Source organism: Oncorhynchus gorbuscha, linkage group LG05, assembly GCF_021184085.1.
Source record: "Oncorhynchus gorbuscha isolate QuinsamMale2020 ecotype Even-year linkage group LG05, OgorEven_v1.0, whole genome shotgun sequence".
Lineage (NCBI taxonomy): Eukaryota > Metazoa > Chordata > Actinopteri > Salmoniformes > Salmonidae > Oncorhynchus > Oncorhynchus gorbuscha.
Window position 1 is genome coordinate 24,375,954 of NC_060177.1, and position 18,260 is coordinate 24,394,213.

The 18,260-nt window shown below is 40.5% G+C and overlaps 1 protein-coding gene across 5 annotated transcripts in view; it reads left to right on the forward strand.

Annotated features, from left to right (window-relative positions):
• LOC124035721 (transcription factor 12-like) overlaps positions 1–18,260 on the forward strand; it is a 92,681-nt gene that overhangs the window by 2,081 nt on the left and 72,340 nt on the right. The window lies entirely within an intron of this gene.

The following is an 18,260-nucleotide window of genomic DNA, read 5'->3' on the forward strand; positions in this document are numbered from 1 at the left end:
GTACAGTATGGGGTTACTTCCTGTTCATCAAGTGGTGTTTCACTGTGTCCGTCCCCCAGTGCTGAGCTCTTTGAAAAAGGCAGTGAGTTCCTCAGCCCCAGGTCCCTAAAGGCCTGGCCATTCATGTGGCCTTCACACACCTATCTCACAGGCTCAATGACTAGAGGATGTGATCTGATGTAGTGTAATTTTAGCCGGGAGCATTTCTCATGCAGAAGTGAGCTGTTTAGACTGATTCAGCTTGCTTCATTGGTGTAGATGTTTTAATAAGTCATTTCTTTACTGTAAAGGCTCCAACACATTAATCCATAGCACAATCAAGCATTATCTCCTCAATACTTGTTTTACGTAAAGCAACAAAGCCTTGCCTTGTCGTTAGTTCTAAATGACACACTTTTATTGGAAACAACAGTAAGACAATGGACTGATCAGCAAGACAATGGAGCCAAAAGGGAGTTTTTGTGAAAAGCCTGTTGAAGTGTTCTGATGTTTTTCATAGTACTTTACATCCTCACTTCCCATTCTGGATGCTGTCTCCACAGAAGTAAATAGCTTGGGATCCAGGTCAAGTCAGTGCTGAATTGATGCTTTAAGTACAAGTGCCTTCGGAAAGTATTCAGACCCTTTGACTTTTTCCACATTATGTTAGGTTACAGCCTTATTCTAAAATTGATTAAACTGTTTTTCCCCCTCATCAATCTATACAAAATACCCCATAATCACAAAGCAAAAACAGGTTTTTAGAAATGTAAGCAAATGTCTGATTTCCTGAGCGCTCTGGATCAGGTTTTCATTAAGAATCTCTCAGTACTTTCCTCCGTTCATCTTTTCCTCGATCGTGACTAGTCTCCTAGTCCCTGTAGCTGAAAAACATTCCCACAGCATGATGCTGCCATCACCATGGTTCACTGTAGGGATGGTGCCAGATTTCCTCCAGCCATGACGCTTGGCATTCAGGCATTCAGAGTTCCATCTTGGTTTCATCAGAACAGAGAATCTTGTTTCTCGTGATCTGAGAGTCTTTAGCTGCCTTTTGGCAAACTCCAAGCGGGCTGTCATGTGCCTTTTACTGAGGAGTTGCTTCCATCTGGCCACTCTACCATAAATGCCTGATTGGTGGAGTGCTGCAGAGATAGTTGTCCTTCTGGAAGGTTCTCCCATATCCACAGAGGAACTCCAGAGCTCTGTCAGAGTGACCATCAGGTTCTTGGTCACCTCGCTGACCAAGGCCCTTCTCCCCCGATTTCTCAGTTTGGCTGGGCGGCCAGCTCTAGGAAGAGTCTTGGTGGTTCCAAACTACTTCCATTTAAGAATGATGGTGGCCACTGTGTTCTTGGGGACATTCAATGCTGCAGACAATTTTTGGTACCCTTCCCCAGATCTGTGCTTCGACACAATCCTGTCTCGGAGCTCAACGGACCATTTATTTGACCTTGTGGCTTGGTTTTTGCTCTGACATGCAATGTCAACTGTGAGACCTTATATAGAGGGGTGCCTTTCCAAATCATGTCCAATCAATATAATTTACACCAGGTGGACTCCATACAAGTTGTAGAAACATCTTAAGGATGATCAATGGAAACAGGATGCACCTGACCTCAATTTCGTGTCTCATACCAAAGGGTGTGAATACTTATGTAAATAAGGTATGTTTTATTATTTTAATACATTTGTAAACATTTCTAAAAACCTGTTTTCGCTTTGTCATTATGGGGTATTGTGTGTAGATTGCTGAGGATTGTTATTTATTTAATCCATTTTTAGAATAAGTCTGTAGCTCAGTTGGTAGAGCATGGCGCTTGTAACGCCAGGGTAGTGGGTTCGATCCCCGGGACCACCCATACGTAGAATGTATGCACACATGACTGTAAGTCGCTTTGGATAAAAGCGTCTGCTAAATGGCATATATATATATATATATTTTTATATTGTAACAAAATGTAGAACATTTCAAGGGGTCTGAATACTTTCTGAAAGGAAAGAGGGATACCTAGTCAATCAATCAGTCAGATGTATTTATAAAGCCATTTTTACATCAGCCAATGTCACAAAGTGCTATACCTAGACAGTTGCACAACTGAATGCCTTCAACTGAAATCTGTCTTCCGCATTTAACCCAACCCCTCTGAATCAGAGAGATGCGGGGGGGCTGCCTTAATCGACATCCACATCTTTGGCGCCCAGGGAACAGTGGGTTAACTGCCTTGCTCAGGGGCAGAATGACAGATTTTTATCAATGTCAGCTCAGGGATTCGATCCAGCAACCTTTCGGTTACTGGCTCAAACCACTAGGCTACCTGCCGGCGCTGTATATACTTGCACTTTCATCAATCAGTTTGGGTAAAGCATTCACTGTGCATTCATGAGTATTAACAACTACAGAGCATTATCAATATATATCAATTTGAGCCTGTTGACGTTATGTCAAATATATTCCCAACCATCCTTTAATAGCGCTCTATGTAGCTAATGCTATGTAAAGTGTTGCTGAATAGGCCTACTTCATTTTTGAGTGCAATTCGGTTTCAGTGATCATACCTTCCATTTTGCCCCACCATAATGAAATATAAAATAGAATGTTGCTTCAATTCAAGTGTTACAAAGGAACTCATTTTCTGAATTCTTAATGTGTGAAGTGGGAGAATTGAACTTAGTAAACTCTGCGGTGTGCTTTAGAATTTAATATAGCATGGCATTCATGGACATCATGTGACCAGCCACATTTAAGCCTGATGTGTTGGGCATGCACTCTGTGGCTTCCAAAATAGACCAGCATCGGCATGGTGCTTTTTGTTTAGAATAGAAAAGAAAGAGACTGTTAAGACTGTTTTTCCCATCAAAGCCCATCGTCATGGCTAAAATGCCTAGTGTTATTTATTTAGTCAGTAAGAAAAGTCACAAGAATTGAGCCATGTTTTGTAGAGGCTTATGTGAATGGTATTTTTGTTCTATTTCCATCAATAGACATTATGTGGGATCTGTTTTGGGCTTACTGTCTCCTTGAGGTTTTTTATGTGTGTCAGAGTCACACACCTGTCTGTTCCAAGCTTGATATACTCCTTGACCTAAAGTAAGTAGTAAACTAGAAACCACTGATACCTCAAATGTAATGTTCTGCATGATGCAATACTCACGTTAACATCTATGTCCAAGCTGCTCAGTTAGCTTGCTTCATAGCTCACTGTGGCACTTTTATATTTGGAGAGCTATATTAGGAATATTTTCAGATCATGGTTTGCTCTCTCTGTCCCACCTACTTTAGACTTGCTGTAGAAGTCAGCCAAGAATCAGAAAAGCCATAATTATGTTTGGGTTGTTATTGCTCCTAGAGGGACAGACTGAGGCATATTTGCAATTCTGCTCCTACTGCGGATTGGCAACCTGAACATAATTTGATACATTTCTCCTGCAAATTTGCCTTCCTGTAATTGTTTATTTATCCCATCTTGTTTAAAATGGGCCTAAGTATTCCTGGTTGGACTGCAGTCAATTCAAAGAATGTGCCACATGTTATCATTCACTTGTTTACAGAATAGATGAAGACAAGTTGTACAAGGATGTTACAAGGATGTCAGAACTGTTCAATTATATTTACAATACTTTTTGTGAATATAATTTAAATTATATGCTTGTGATAGACATACACTGCATTTTCCTTCCACTTCAGCAAACTTTCTCTCAGTTTAAAGCTCTTTCTTCAGCTTTTATCCCCATGGATTAGGAAATATTACCTGCTGATTAATTAATAATACAGTGTTAAAGAATTACTTATTCGCATTCATAATTATTAAGCAAGGATGTTTTTGTTCTGTCAGAAGACTTAGAACTTGCAGAAGTACCCAGCTTGCATTTTAAGATAATTTAACACACACAAAAACCTCTCCACTGCACATGGCACAATGTGTGAAGCAATAAAAGGTGACAAAACTCATCTTGAATGCAACTTATCTTCAAAGCATTTAAGGATTTGGAATGTTGTATTTTTTTTGTTTAAAGCAACTGCTAAGTCGGTCTTCAATTTAAGCATGCATTTTTCTTCTAAAATTGATTATTTCAAACAGATTCAATATATGTAACCACAACAGTGCTTTCAACTGAGGTTCTTAAAGAAGGACTGAGCTGAATCTTTTATTTTGCTCATGAAGCGGTTGTCCCTTGAGATGCTTCCCACTCCAGTTCTCCTTTTGACTGATTTCATTTATCATTGGCTCTCATTGGTTTGTGTGTTTATTTAAATCCACATAAGTGTCACGTTCGCTGGAATAATTTTTGGGACCAAACTTCAGGGAGAGTGCGAGGAGCAGGCACAGGACGTACCGGACTGGGGACACGCACTTCAGGGAGAATGCGAGGAGAAGACACATGACGTACCGGACTGGAGAGGTGCACTTGAGGCCAGAAGTGTGGAACCAGCACAGGTTGCACCAGACTGCTAACCAGATCCTCTGGTCGGACGTTGAGCAGAACACACTTGAACAAATCAAATTTATTTAAATAGTCCTTTGTACATCAGCTGATATCTCAAAGTGCTGTACAGAAACCCAGCCTAAAACCCCAAACAGCAAGCAATGCAGGTGTAGAAGCACGGTGGCTAGGAAAAACTCCCTAGAAAGGCCAAAACCTAGGAAGAAACCTAGAGAGGAACCAGGCTGAGGGGTGGCCACAACATCTCTCATCTCACTCTCTCCCAACTTCGCTATTGCCTCCCTGACAGTCTCTGACTCTTCCCTCTGCTCAGCTGCCATCTCCATGTGCACCCCCCCCAAAAAAAAAAAACTTGGTTGTCCTTGGGCTTTCTGTAGCCACGAACCCTGTCGTCATCGCTGTCCTCCATAATCTCCTTCCGTCTGTCGTCAAGGAAGGGTTTCGCATCTCCCAATCACTTCTTCCCATGTCCAGAACTCCTTCCCTCTTTGGGCACACTGCTTGGTCCTGGTTTGATGGGATATTCTGTCACGTTCGCTGGAATAATTATCGGCTTAACTGCAGCGCGATATGGTTTCCACATAATATTTATTTGAAAACGCACAAAACAAAACAACAAAGAAAGAAACAAACAACGAACCGTGACTACAGAGGTGCTACTTGCACTAACTCAAAACAATATCCCATAAACCACAAGTGGACAAAATGCTACTTAAATATGATCCCCAATTAGAGACAATGATAGCCAGCTGCCTCTAATTGAGAATCATACCAAACACCAACTTAGAAAAACTAAACTAGAACCCCACATAGAAAATAATAACAAAAATGAAAACCAGTCCCGCCCTGACCTATACCATAGAAAAAAAACAAAGGCTCTCTATGGTTAGGGCGTGACAATAAGATCATCTCATTTTAGTTTGTAATCTCAGAACCCCTGTTTTACAAAAGTGCATGAAAAAATGATAGACTATATAAAAAAAAGATTTTATTTCATTTTTAAAAATTTGATCAGGTCTTATAGCAGGCTTTAGTTTGACAAACCTCATTTCATGTTTTAAGCCTTTGAGTGTATTGCTGAAGGAATCCTTTTCTTTCAGAGATGCCTGTTTATTTTGAGATAACCTGCTGGCTGCTCTGTGAACTATTGGGCCACACTGTGTTTGTGATGCCTTCAAATGGGTACCCTCCCCTGGCAGACTGGGCCTCCTACCCTCCATTGGAGGGAAGATTCAGGGAGAGTTTGGACATCTCTCATTTATGTATCACAGGTCACCTCCTGACTTGGTTATGGAGAACTGTGCTGTTGCCATAGCAATGAAAGTCCATTGAAGGCAGGTGACTTGGCACACCTTTTGCATTTTTTTTTTGCACGTCTGCCAAGAGGAAAAGCATTAAAATAATGTCTTCAGTCACCCAATATGCGGTAGATTACTATCAGGCTTCTCCTAGAATGTCATTATTTTGATATAAGAAAGTTGGTGTTGTACATCAGATGTGGCTCCTTTGATGTGGATTCCAATTCATTTTTTAAATGAGCAGTTTATTACCATGTATTTGATGTTGTATTAAGTTGTGAAGGCACTTAGTTGGTGGGGACCAAACAACCCTTATTGTGACTTGAGGCTGCTGGATTTAAAACCAGCCAGAGATGCATTTCTATACCTGCTTATCTGTGCTTGACCTCTGGCTGATATAGTCTGAATGGACACATTGTTAGGTGTTGGACGGAGGTAGTGAGTTGTATCTGTATGTATGTATGTATGTATGTATGTATGTATGTATGTATGTATGTATGTATGTATGTATGTATGTATGTATGTATGTATGTATGTATGTATGTATGTATGTATGTATGTATGTATGTATGTATGTATGTATGTATGTATGTATGTATGTATGTATGTATGTATGTATGTATGTATGTATGTATGTATGTATGTATGTATGTATGTATGTATGTATGTATGTATGTATGTATGTATGTATGTATGTATGTATGTATGTATGTATGTATGTATGTATGTATGTATGTATGTATGTATGTATGTATGTATGTATGTATGTATGTATGTATGTATGTATGTATGTATGTATGTATGTATGTATGTATGTATGTATGTATGTATGTATGTATGTATGTATGTATGTATGTATGTATGTATGTATGTATGTATGTATGTATGTATGTATGTATGTATGTATGTATGTATGTATGTATGTATGTATGTATGTATGTATGTATGTATGTATGTATGTATGTATGTATGTATGTATGTATGTATGTATGTATGTATGTATGTATGTATGTATGTATGTATGTATGTATGTATGTATGTATGTATGTATGTATGTATGTATGTATGTATGTATGTATGTATGTATGTATGTATGTATGTATGTATGTATGTATGTATGTATGTATGTATGTATGTATGTATGTATGTATGTATGTATGTATGTATGCTACTGTTCTAAAGTTTGGGGTCACTTAGAAATGTCCTTGTTTTTTAAAGAAATGCACATTTTTCTGTCCAATAAAATAACATCAAATTGATCAGAAATACAGTGTAGACATTGTTAATGTTTAAATGACTATTGTAGCTGGAAACGGCTGATTTTTTTTTTTGAATATCTACATAGGCGTACAGAGACCCATTATCAGCAACCATCACTCCTGTATTCCAATGGCACGTTGTGTTAGCTAATCCAAGTTTATCATTTTAAGGCAAATAGATCAATACAAAACCCTTTTGCAATTATGTTAGCACAGCTGAAAACTGTGGTTCTGATTTAAAGAAGCAATAAAACTGGCCTTCTTTAGACTAGTTGAGTATCTGGAGCATCAGCATTTGTGGGTTTGATTACAGGCTCAAAATGGCTAGAAACAAATAACTTTCTTCTGAAACTTGTCAAGAAACGGAAGATCTCGTCCAACGCTGTGTACTACTCTCTTCACAGAACAGCGCAAACGGGCTCTAACCAGAATAGAAAGAGGAGAGGGAGGCCCCGGTGCACAACTGAGCAAGAGGACAAGTACATTAGTGTCTAGTTTGAGAAACAGAAGCGCAACTCTGCCTAGAAGGCCAGCATCCCGGAGTCGGGATATTCCATTAAAAATCAACCGTTTCCAGCTACAATAGTCATTTACAACATTAACAATGTCTACACTGTATTTCTGATCAATTTAATGTTATTTTAATGGACAAAACATGTGCTTTTCTTTCAAAAACAAGGACATTTCTAAGTGACCCCAAACTTTTGAACGGTAGTATGCTTCAAGAACACCTGCTGCTGAAGCACAGGATGTCTGTTAGTTTTAAAACTAAACTCCCAAATACAGTACATTGATGCTGAGTACTCTGGACTTAAGGGAGCATGTTGGGTGTCAGGTGGAAAGCACTCCTCAGAGATACAGAGTTGCATTGGTCAACATGCCACACAGAGTGAGAGAGAGCATTAGCTTTAGCTACCTCCATCCTGACCACTAATGACTGACCCTACCCTCTGAGGACGTATCTGGGGGCAGCAGCGGGAGGAGGAGGGGTGGGTTGTCCTCATCTAATGATCTGAGAGCCCGTGGCCATTGCATGCAGCCGGGCCTGCTGTGTGGTGTCAGTGATGCGCCTGGGAGCGCGCTGGGCTTCGATTGGGAATAACAGAGCAGGGGTTAGTGGGAAGGAATGAGTTATGATCCCCTGTTTGATCTACCAGGCCCCTGTGGGAGTCAGAGAGCCCTGGACAGAGCATTACTGGGGGTACTCTGGGGAGCTGCTGGGATGCTGAGTTGGGAACTGGCCCTTTACCAGTTTAACCATATCTACTCAGGATCTCAGAAGGAGGGAGGGATGCAGGCTAGGAGGGAGCATGTGCTATGTGCTGTTTTTAAAGAGACAGCCATTATTGAATGGAAAAGGTGATATTGTAAATTGTGTGATTATGAACACACAGCTTTGTATTTGCAGATTCAGATGTGTTCTATTTTCCAGTAGCAGCTCAAGTCTTGCACCTGTATTGATATACGTAGTGCCAGGAAAGGACCTGACTGTTTGTGTCCAACGGACTGCATGGGAGCTCCGACCTGGGATGTTATGTTATGTGCCATCCAGAGTGCAGTGGTTACGTGCAGTACGTGACCACCCCTCTACTATCACTGTTTTTATTACAGCTTTCTCTCTGCCTACCTAGCTGTTTGAGTTTCTTCACTGGCTATGTCCTATTTGTGTTTGAAGATGGAAGGGATGATAAGGAAATGGTCTGTTTGGTCACTGCGGGTGTTGAGGGGAGGGGGATTTAAATGCAGGAATCAGACTATATACACCACTGCCTTGCCAAAAAACATACCAAATAATTGTCCTTATCAGATAGGTTTCCATCATAGGGTCATGTTTTGTTCTAGTGGTTTTAAAGATCACAGAGTGGATTGTTGCACAATGGGGCATCTCTGTTTCTTTCACACTTTCCCACACTCATAAATTCTCTCTCTCGCTCTCTCAACATTTTCTCAGGTGTTGTGGCTAGTTTGTGAGGATAACTGAGTGTTTGGGGCTGACCGTGACCTGAGGCTTGATACATTTGTTAGGATTTCCATTTCAGATATAGAAAATGCTGATGAGTCCAAGTCGTTGTTGTGTAGGCCTAATCCCTCAGCAGTGGCTGGGCCAGCCTCTCCTATGTATAGATTTAGTTGCAACTGCATTTACAGTGAATGTGGCATGTTATTTTTAGGTCTGAGGTCTGAAATGTTTTTTTTTGCTGTGCTGTGCAAAATACCAATCAAATTGAAGTTCAATCTCTCCTCTTTTAAAATACTTGAGGATTTGTGCGTACCACTGATTTGTTCCTGGTTTTAATTTGTCTTTTGAAGGATTTACACTAATAAATTAAAGACGATGGACTCGAGCTAAATCTTTTGTAAAGCTCTCAACTTTCAATTCGTGCAACCTCATTTTGTTTGTTACCATGGTAATTATTGTAATGAAGGGAAATCATTTTCTCTTTGGCTTTGTTACATTATTGAATGAGGGAGAGGAAGCAGCCGTATGGGTTACATCCTTTACATCATAAATGGCAACATTAACATTTTATTTTTTATTTCAGATTAATAAAAAAACAGGATTTGAAGGAAATACTGATGACACTGCACTGTGTGCTTTCCTAACATTTTTCTCCTTGTCTCTCAGCTGGGAATATGTTCCCTTCCTGCAAAATCTAATAATTATTACTGAGCTAGAAAACTGAAATATGAATCACTTATTATTTGACAGTTAGGTCCAGAATACTTAAAATAGCTTTTTGATTATTTGTGCTAATCAACATTGATCAAAAAGGGTGATGAAAAGTGAGTTAATAAATTGAGAGAGCTTGTCGTTTATCCAGCCTCCTTTTGGCCCTGTCCCAGGATCCTCTCTGACTGTGAAACAGATGGGACAGCAGAGGGGCACTGGTCATGCACTCTGATTGGCTGTCACTCACCTTATTACATCATTAATATCGTCCCATCATGTTATTTCACTTTTGATACCAAAGAAGGGCTCTCTCACTCCCACATGTTCATCTCCATCACTATAAAACACGTCACGAGAAAGAGAAGATCACACAAGACCAAATGAGTCAGGAAAGCCTGCTGTCCCCCTTCTATGAGTAGCGTGAGAGTAGCTTGCTGTGCTGACAGCCCTGCCATTGGTGTCAGGGACAGGGGAGAATGAGGGAACGTTTGGAACGTTCCCTCAGTCCACTGCCTACCAGGGCCTGTGTTATATTCAGCACAGCAGTTGGAGGCAGAGGAGTGGGACTCGATGGGCCTCTGTATCAGAAGGTGTGTGTGTGTGTGTGTGATAGCACTCAGCCCTCTGATGAGGGATCTGATAGTGCTGTTAGAACAGTCATAAGACACGACTCTGATTAAACCTACTAATGAGCAGCTCAATAAAACAAATTCCTCCTGATGTAATAAACACGCTGCTGATTGCAGGAACCCGCTGGTGTGGTAGGCTAATCCTTTTGTGCTCCCGTGTTTGTTTCACCCTAAAAAGATCCACGCACGGTGAATGAATAAAGAGATATGACTTGTCTGCTTGTGCGACCACACGAGAGCACTTCTCTGTAGTTAACCTTTCTGCTGAGTGGATTGCAAGTTGAGGGTTTTTACAGTACAGGTTCATTGAAAATTGAGTCTGCAATTATGAGTCTTTTTTGTTGTTGATGTAACATTATTTGAAATATTATTGTATAGCAGTATTAGAGTACTTACAGTTGAAGTCTGAAGTTTACATACACTTAGGTTGGAGTCATTAAAACTTGTTTTTCAACCACTACACTAATTTCTTGTTAACAAACTATAGTTTTGGCAAGCCGGTTAGGTTCTCTACTTTGTGCATGACGCAAGAGATTTTTCCAACAATTGTTGACAGAGAGATTATTTCACTTCTAATTCACTGTATCACAATTCCAGTGGGTCAGAAGTTTACATATACTAAGGTGACTGTGCCTTTAAACAGCTTGGAAAATTCCAGAAAATGTTGTCATGGCTTTAGAAGCTTTTGATAGGCTAATTGACATCATTTGAGTCAATTGGAGGTGTACCTGTGGATGTATTTTATGGCCTACCTTCAAACACAGTCCCTCTTTGCTTGACATCATGGGAAAATCAAAAGAAATCAGCCAAGACCTCAGAAAATAATTGTACATCTTCACAATTCTGGTTCATCCTTGGGAACAATTTCCAAATGCCTGAAGGTACCACGTTCATCTGTACAAACAACATACTTTGGTGCAAAAAGTGCAAATCAATCCCAGAACAACAGCAAAGGACCTTGTGAAGATGCTGGAGGAAACAGGTACAAAGTATCTATATCCACAGTAAAACGAGTCCCATATCGACATGACAGCAAGGAAGAAGCCACTGCTCCAAATCCGCCATTAAAAAAAAGCCAGACTACAGTTGACAACTGCACATACGGACAAAGATTGTACTTTTTGGAGAAATGTCCTCTGGTCTGATGAAACAAAAATAGAACTGTTTGGCCATAATGACCATTGTTATGTTTGGAGGAAAAAGGGGGAGTCTTGCAAGCTGAAGAACACCATCCCAACCGTGAAGCACGGGGGTGGCAGCATCGTGTTGTGGAAGTGCTTTGCTGCAGGACGGACTGATGCACTTCACAAAATAGATTGCATCATGAGGCAGGAAAATTATGTGGATATATTGAAGCAACATCTCAAGATATCAGTCAGGAAGTTTAAGCTTGGTCGCAAATGGGTCTTTCAAATGGACAATGACCCCAAGCATACTCCCAAAGTTGTGGCAAAATGCCTTAAGGACAACAAAGTCAAGGTATTGGAGTGGCCATCACAAAGCCCTGACCTCAATCCTATAGAAAATGTGTGGGCAGATCTGAAAAAGCGTGTGTGAGCAAGGAGGCTTACAAACCTGACCCAAAATTCACCTTCAACTTATTGTGGGCAGCTTGTGGAAGGCTACCGAAACGTTTGACACAAGTTAAACAATTTAAAGGCAATACTACCAAATACTAATTGAGTGTATTTAAACTACCGACCCACTGGGAATGTGATGAAAGAAATAAAAGCTGAAATAAATCATTCTCTCTACTGTTATTCTGACATTTCACATTCTTAAAATAAAGTGGTCATCCTAACTGACCTACGACAGGGAATTTTTACTAGGATTAAATGCCAGGAATGGTGAAATACTTAGTTTAAATGTATATGGCTAAGGTGTATGTAAGCTTTCGACTTCAACTGTAGCTCATTTAGTCTGCCACTGTTTCTCAACCAGTTCAAGGCCTTTTGCCTTTTGAATGAAATATGAGTGGATTTGGTGTTCGTAAACATTTTAGATACACGTTATTAACTAAAAACCTAAGGGAAATTGATTTATGTTAAATAAGAAACAAATTTATTCTGCATAACTACTGCACTCTGGCAGTTTATGTTATAGCAGAGATAAATTCCTCATCTCTTTAGCCTGCGTGCTCCAGCTCCTCTAGAGGAAAAAGCACCTTTCCTCCGTAAGCCACTGTGAACATATGGCGAGGGGCGCAGGCAGCAGCACAGGAAGGAAGTGTGGAAATTGCAGGGAATGAGAGTTTGGATTAATGCGTCTGAACTGGGCATACCCAGACAAATGCAGCAGAACTGCACTGCCAGGACCCTTCAAGGCCCCTCCGAAGTGTGCCAGAGAAACAGAGATAGCAAAACAAACATATACACCTCTGCAGCTTGAACAGAGGGAGATTGTGGTTTCTCCTTCGTGCCTTTTAATGACATGAATTTGAAGAGGCCATCGGTTGTGGGTTGTGTGTGCTCATCAGGGGGACATTGGGCAAATACTGCAGCTTCGCCGGCTCCATACCTCTGCCTACCTAGAGATATTTCTACAAATTCAAATCACTAAGTATAAAACAAATTATGAAACTGATACTAATTATGGTTTATTTGATGACATTTGGCTATGTCAATATTAGGCTTGGGTGATATACCGTATACTGGGGTATTTCGAAATACAGACGGTATGATTTTCAATACTGTTAAAAAAAATATATATATATATATACTTTTTTGGGAGGGGGGGGGGTCACGGGGCTGACGAAGTGCGTGCTACCCCACTGCTTATTACTAGTTATCAGTTAAATTCAACTATAAGAAATCTAACTGGTCAAATCATTTAAATCCAGCTCAGGGCTCCACCTATGCATTTGGTTTGTTAACTTGCTAACTAAGTGGCTAGATGTCAAGATCAAGTATCTTGGACATTCAAGCCCATCCTAGATCAAGATCCCTGTGCACATTCGAATATACTGTATACCCCGGTATGGTACAGAAATGGTATGATGGTATGAAAATGTGGATACTGCCCAAACCTAGTCGATATCCCATTTAAATGTTTTTTTATTAAACAAAATGTATCTCTCTGCACACAGTCAAAATGTTTTTGTTGTTGGTGTCTACATCCTTGTGAGTTGTGAACAGTTTAGGGTACTTCAACACACACACAGACCCAATAAGGGGTTGTCCCTCGCAGCGAGCCGAGCCGGTCTCCATGTGACACGAGAGAGTAGCTGTTAGATTGGAAGTGAACAACTGAAAATAGCTCCCTTCTTTGCATACAGTCAAATCAGCTCAAGCTGTGCACCGTGGCAGACTTGGTTTTTCGCTTGCAGGCACTCTTGTTTGATGCATTTCATTAAAGATACCGTGACAAATTCAAATGTATATCTATCTATCGCTACAGCATGTCTTATTAACCTGCCCGCTGCCTGCCTTACGACTGTTTGCTCGAAGTTGGAGGGGATCCCGAAGGGGAAGCGTCTTGTCATTTGCTTGTCAAGGCCTCTGTCTGTGACAGCGCTTTGTGGATGACTGGATCTCAGTGCAGAGAGAGAGTCTGTCTAATGAAGACACTACGGCACTAGCTCTGACAAACCTCTCATTGCTACATGTGTATGGGGAAGTCACATTGTACATTGCAGAAATTGGACTTAATTCAATTAACAGGCTGGTGAGCTCTTCAGAGCCTTGGTAGTTGTAGTAGTGGTAGTCTATTAGAAATATTAATTGTGAGGAGGTGAACATAGTAAACGGTAAACTTGTTTTGGTCTGATTTGTATGATGGTTACTACCGTATGTGAAATAAGCACTGTGTTGTTTACTTATTTTAACAATGAATCAAACATCTATCAATATACCTGATGTCTTCATTGCTTTTTGACAAATATCAGTTGAGTGTAGTGATCATTATTTAAGATTCTGAGAATGTTTAGTTTATTATTTTAACCCCAATGTAAATTCAGTCATGTAAGGTGAAGTATGAGGCTAGCTTGTTTACGTTTTCTTTCTGTATTGATGTTTCACTCCTAGACTATGTCTGGAGGATGTGTTTCCTCTCTGAGGAGGCAGAGCACAACTGGTAAAGACATGGTAATGCCCCGGCAGCCACAACTGTTTGCCATCATTTACGATGTTGCTTCCCTGTAGGTCCGTATCGATTGCAGCCCGCAGTGATTCCACAAGCGATGCACGCTTGGTCTGAATGTTTGGTTTCCTAGCAATTTGGCAAAGAAAAACTGTGTTTTCAGTTCTGCCGAATGACTTGGACATCGCTTTGTGATGTCGCGTCTGGTGTGCTTGTTGTTTTTAGCAGTGGTCGTTCACAGTTGTGTGAAGTAACAAATGCATTTCTTTTTTCAGTGGTGTTTGCCAGGAAACAGGGTCCGTTTGAACACTCGGTGCGGTGCGCTTTTGACTGTATGTCTGAGGGGATGTGGACACCTGCTCAACAATTAAACTACAGAGGAGAGCAGACATTGCCAAGATAAATATTTGCCCTCCAATTCAAGGTTGTGTTCAAGTGTTTGATTTGAGACGTGGAGGATATTACGTGTTTGTTCCTGACAGTCAGTTGGCAGTGATGTAAGCTCCAGTTCCCCACACTGAACACCTCTGTTCACTCAAACAGAGTACTCAGAACATAACAGCACTGCTCAGTGGCTGTGGAACATGTGGTTTCATGTGAGGTTACTCATAAGGCTAAACATTTGCTGTTCAGGCTACCTCATTTAAATGATGCTGTAGATTTTATTTGTATTTTGCACTGTGACAGAGTTCCAATGTTTAGTGTGGCTTATTTTGATTAAATGTTCTTACTGGCTCAAGCAGAGTTACAATGAGTTGTTTGTCTGTATTCAGTCTCTATCCATAAATCTGTAAATAAACTATGTTGGAATTTCTTTGATGTATACATTTTGTTCTTCAAGATGTTGTGTTTCCATACAGTTATGTAGCAGTTATGTCATAAGGTAGCAGATGAAATGTAAGAATGTTAGCTACCCTTTTTACATTTTTACTGTTGTGACAATCTCACTTAAAAAAAAAGAGTTCAGTGCCTAGGATGTTGTGAGAAAGGGTGTGATTTTAACGGTGCTCCTAAGCTTCTCTTCCGAGCTCCTGTGTAACCGTAAATATATTTGCCACTGATTTCTTTAAATAGTGCAGATAGAGGTGTTGGTATGCATTGAGGAATGGATCACACATATGTAGTTCAACTAGTTCTAGGCATACATGTAGATCAGCAAGACATTTCCTGTCTTTATTTTTGGGAGATTGTTTTCCTCTGAAGAAACGGTAACCTCTGACAGGATAACCGAAAAGATTATAGACCCTAGAAATGCTTTTAGTTGAACTTAAAGCTGGTACAGGATGTTTTTATTAGACTATTCTGAATAGAAAAGAAGGTTCTGGATCTGACTGTTCCTAGGCTGCATCGGCTCGCAGAGACTCAATGACTACGGAGACTACAATGACTACGGAGACTACAATAACTACAGATACTATATAGACTACAACTACCACAAAGATGACAGAGACTACATCGACTACAAAGACTATAGAGACTACAATGACTACAACGACCACAGAGACTACAATGACCACAGAGATGACAGCGACTACAGAGACTACAATGACCACAGCGACTACAACGACCCCCAAAGACTATAGAGACTACAATGACTACAACAACCACAGAGACCACAATGATTACAGAGACCGCAATGACTACAGAGACTACAACAACTACATATCCTATATAGACTACAACTACCACAGACGACAGACTACAAAGACTAGAGACTACAATGACTACAACAACCACCGAGACTACAGACTACAACGACCACAAAGACTATAGAGACTACAATGACTACAACGACCACAAAGACTATAGACACTACAATGACCACAAAGACTATAGACACTACAACGACCACAAAGACTATAGAGACGACAATGACGACAAAGACTACAATGACCACAAAGACTATAAACACTACAACGACCACAAAGACTACAGAGACTACAACAACTACAAAGACTACAACGATTACAGAGACTATAGAGACTACAGGCAAATGAGTACCAGGTTGTGTGTCAGGCTGCATTCTGAAATGCACAACACAAGTACTGTGACTGACTGTGATCAGTTATTTGTATTTTGTTTTATTGCTAAGGGCTTCATAAAAGTATGCCAACCTAAGACCTCTCCTAGGAGTTAGTCTCCTATGTCCAGAGTGCCCTTCAAATGTTATTTTAATCAATGAACAAAGAATTGCTTTGATTTCTTCCTAAACACTAAACTGAATAAAATGTTGAGGATATCTAATGACTGCCAGACTTGAAAACAGGATAGACAAAGATTTTTACACAGAGCAGTGCCCGTGCCAAGTTAAATCCATATTTAAATCCTCTATTCCACATACACTGCATGTAAATGAACATTCTTTGGCATAGGTTTATGCAGTGGGGGCACGCCAGAGAGCAAAATCCCACTTTAGTCAAACTGAAGCATTCATATCTGCATAATGTCTTTGTCTATTTCCTGTTCAATTCTATAATTGAGAACTCGGGTTCTGAAATAATTAGAAGAGGGTCTTTGCCACACACACATGCACAGCTGACAATGTGGCTGTCAATGCGGTGCATTATGATTCCATGTTAAGTGTGTGACCAGTGTGACCAGTGTGCTGGTTTGCGGAGTGGATATATGATAGAGTTTGTTCCAGAGCAGAGCTGCCACAGATGGGGCTGACAGGTCTGCGTGCCATCCCTCTGAACCTCTGAAGCCCCAGCAGCAGGACATGGGCACCCTGTTCCATGAAACCTGTTACACATCAAACGTGATGAAAGTGATGAATGGTAGGTGAATATGGACTGTATTAAGAGCAGATGAAACCCGGATGATATTACAGACAGGTGGAATTGATCTTATAATACATTTGTCAGGCTACAATAAAAGTATGCCTCTTGTCTTTTATCTGCTTAACTGTTGGTGTGTGTGTGTGACCTCAGCTACTGTAGCAGTGTCTCATGACGTTGGTTGTCAGTGATTTGGTGGGTGGTTAAATGGAGCGGCTGACTCATAACAGTAGAAACCACAGAGAGGAGGTTCCTTCCTTCCAAGCCAAATGGTTCCGATCCGAGTCCCTGGGCCACTTTCTTTCAAACCTTGTAGTCTGTTAGCTTAGAATTGACATCACATATGTGCATTTAGATATTTCTTCCAGAGATATTAGTAATGCATTCCACATTAGAAATATAAAATAAAAGCCTAATTACTCCCCAGAGGAGGACTTCCCTGTGCTGTAGATACAAAACCCATGTCATTTCCCCTAACATTTCACCTATCAATGGCAGCCATATTTATGTTTCTCTAGAGAACAAAAACGATGGATATTCCTGAAGAAACGGCATAAGCACGGAAGAATCAAAAACGACATCTGCGCAAATACCACTGGTGTTTACATTCATAATATAACCAGCACATTCACGCATTTATATTAGTTTGTTAACCCCTTGAAGAGAATGCTTAAGAAAACGTGTCATGTTGCTATTCCGTAGATTACTATTTTAGAATTATCTCCTCATTTGAAGACAACTCTACTGCTCTGTGTTTGTCTCGATCAGTGTGAAGCATAGTGATATTGTGTTGTCCCTGGCTGGTGTAGCTACATCTGTAGTCGTGTGTAGAGAGAGGACCCTGGAGCCTCAGGCAGGAGCTGGCAGTCAGGACAGAGACTAGAGACTGGAGCTGGTGACAACTAGTGCCCTAAAGGTTGCACAACAGTCAGAGCCAGGTGCTACAGCTAGTGTGGAGTACAGCGTTTCCCCCTTTTGGAATGTTATATTATTATGTGTAGTGTTAACATGTTATTTCACTTTTGAAAAGTGTATTACTGTGTATTGCTAGAGTATGCCAATGAAGGTGCCATGAGTTAAGTTGACTGCTGCACTCTGCAGTTCTGCCAGCCTCACATTGGCCG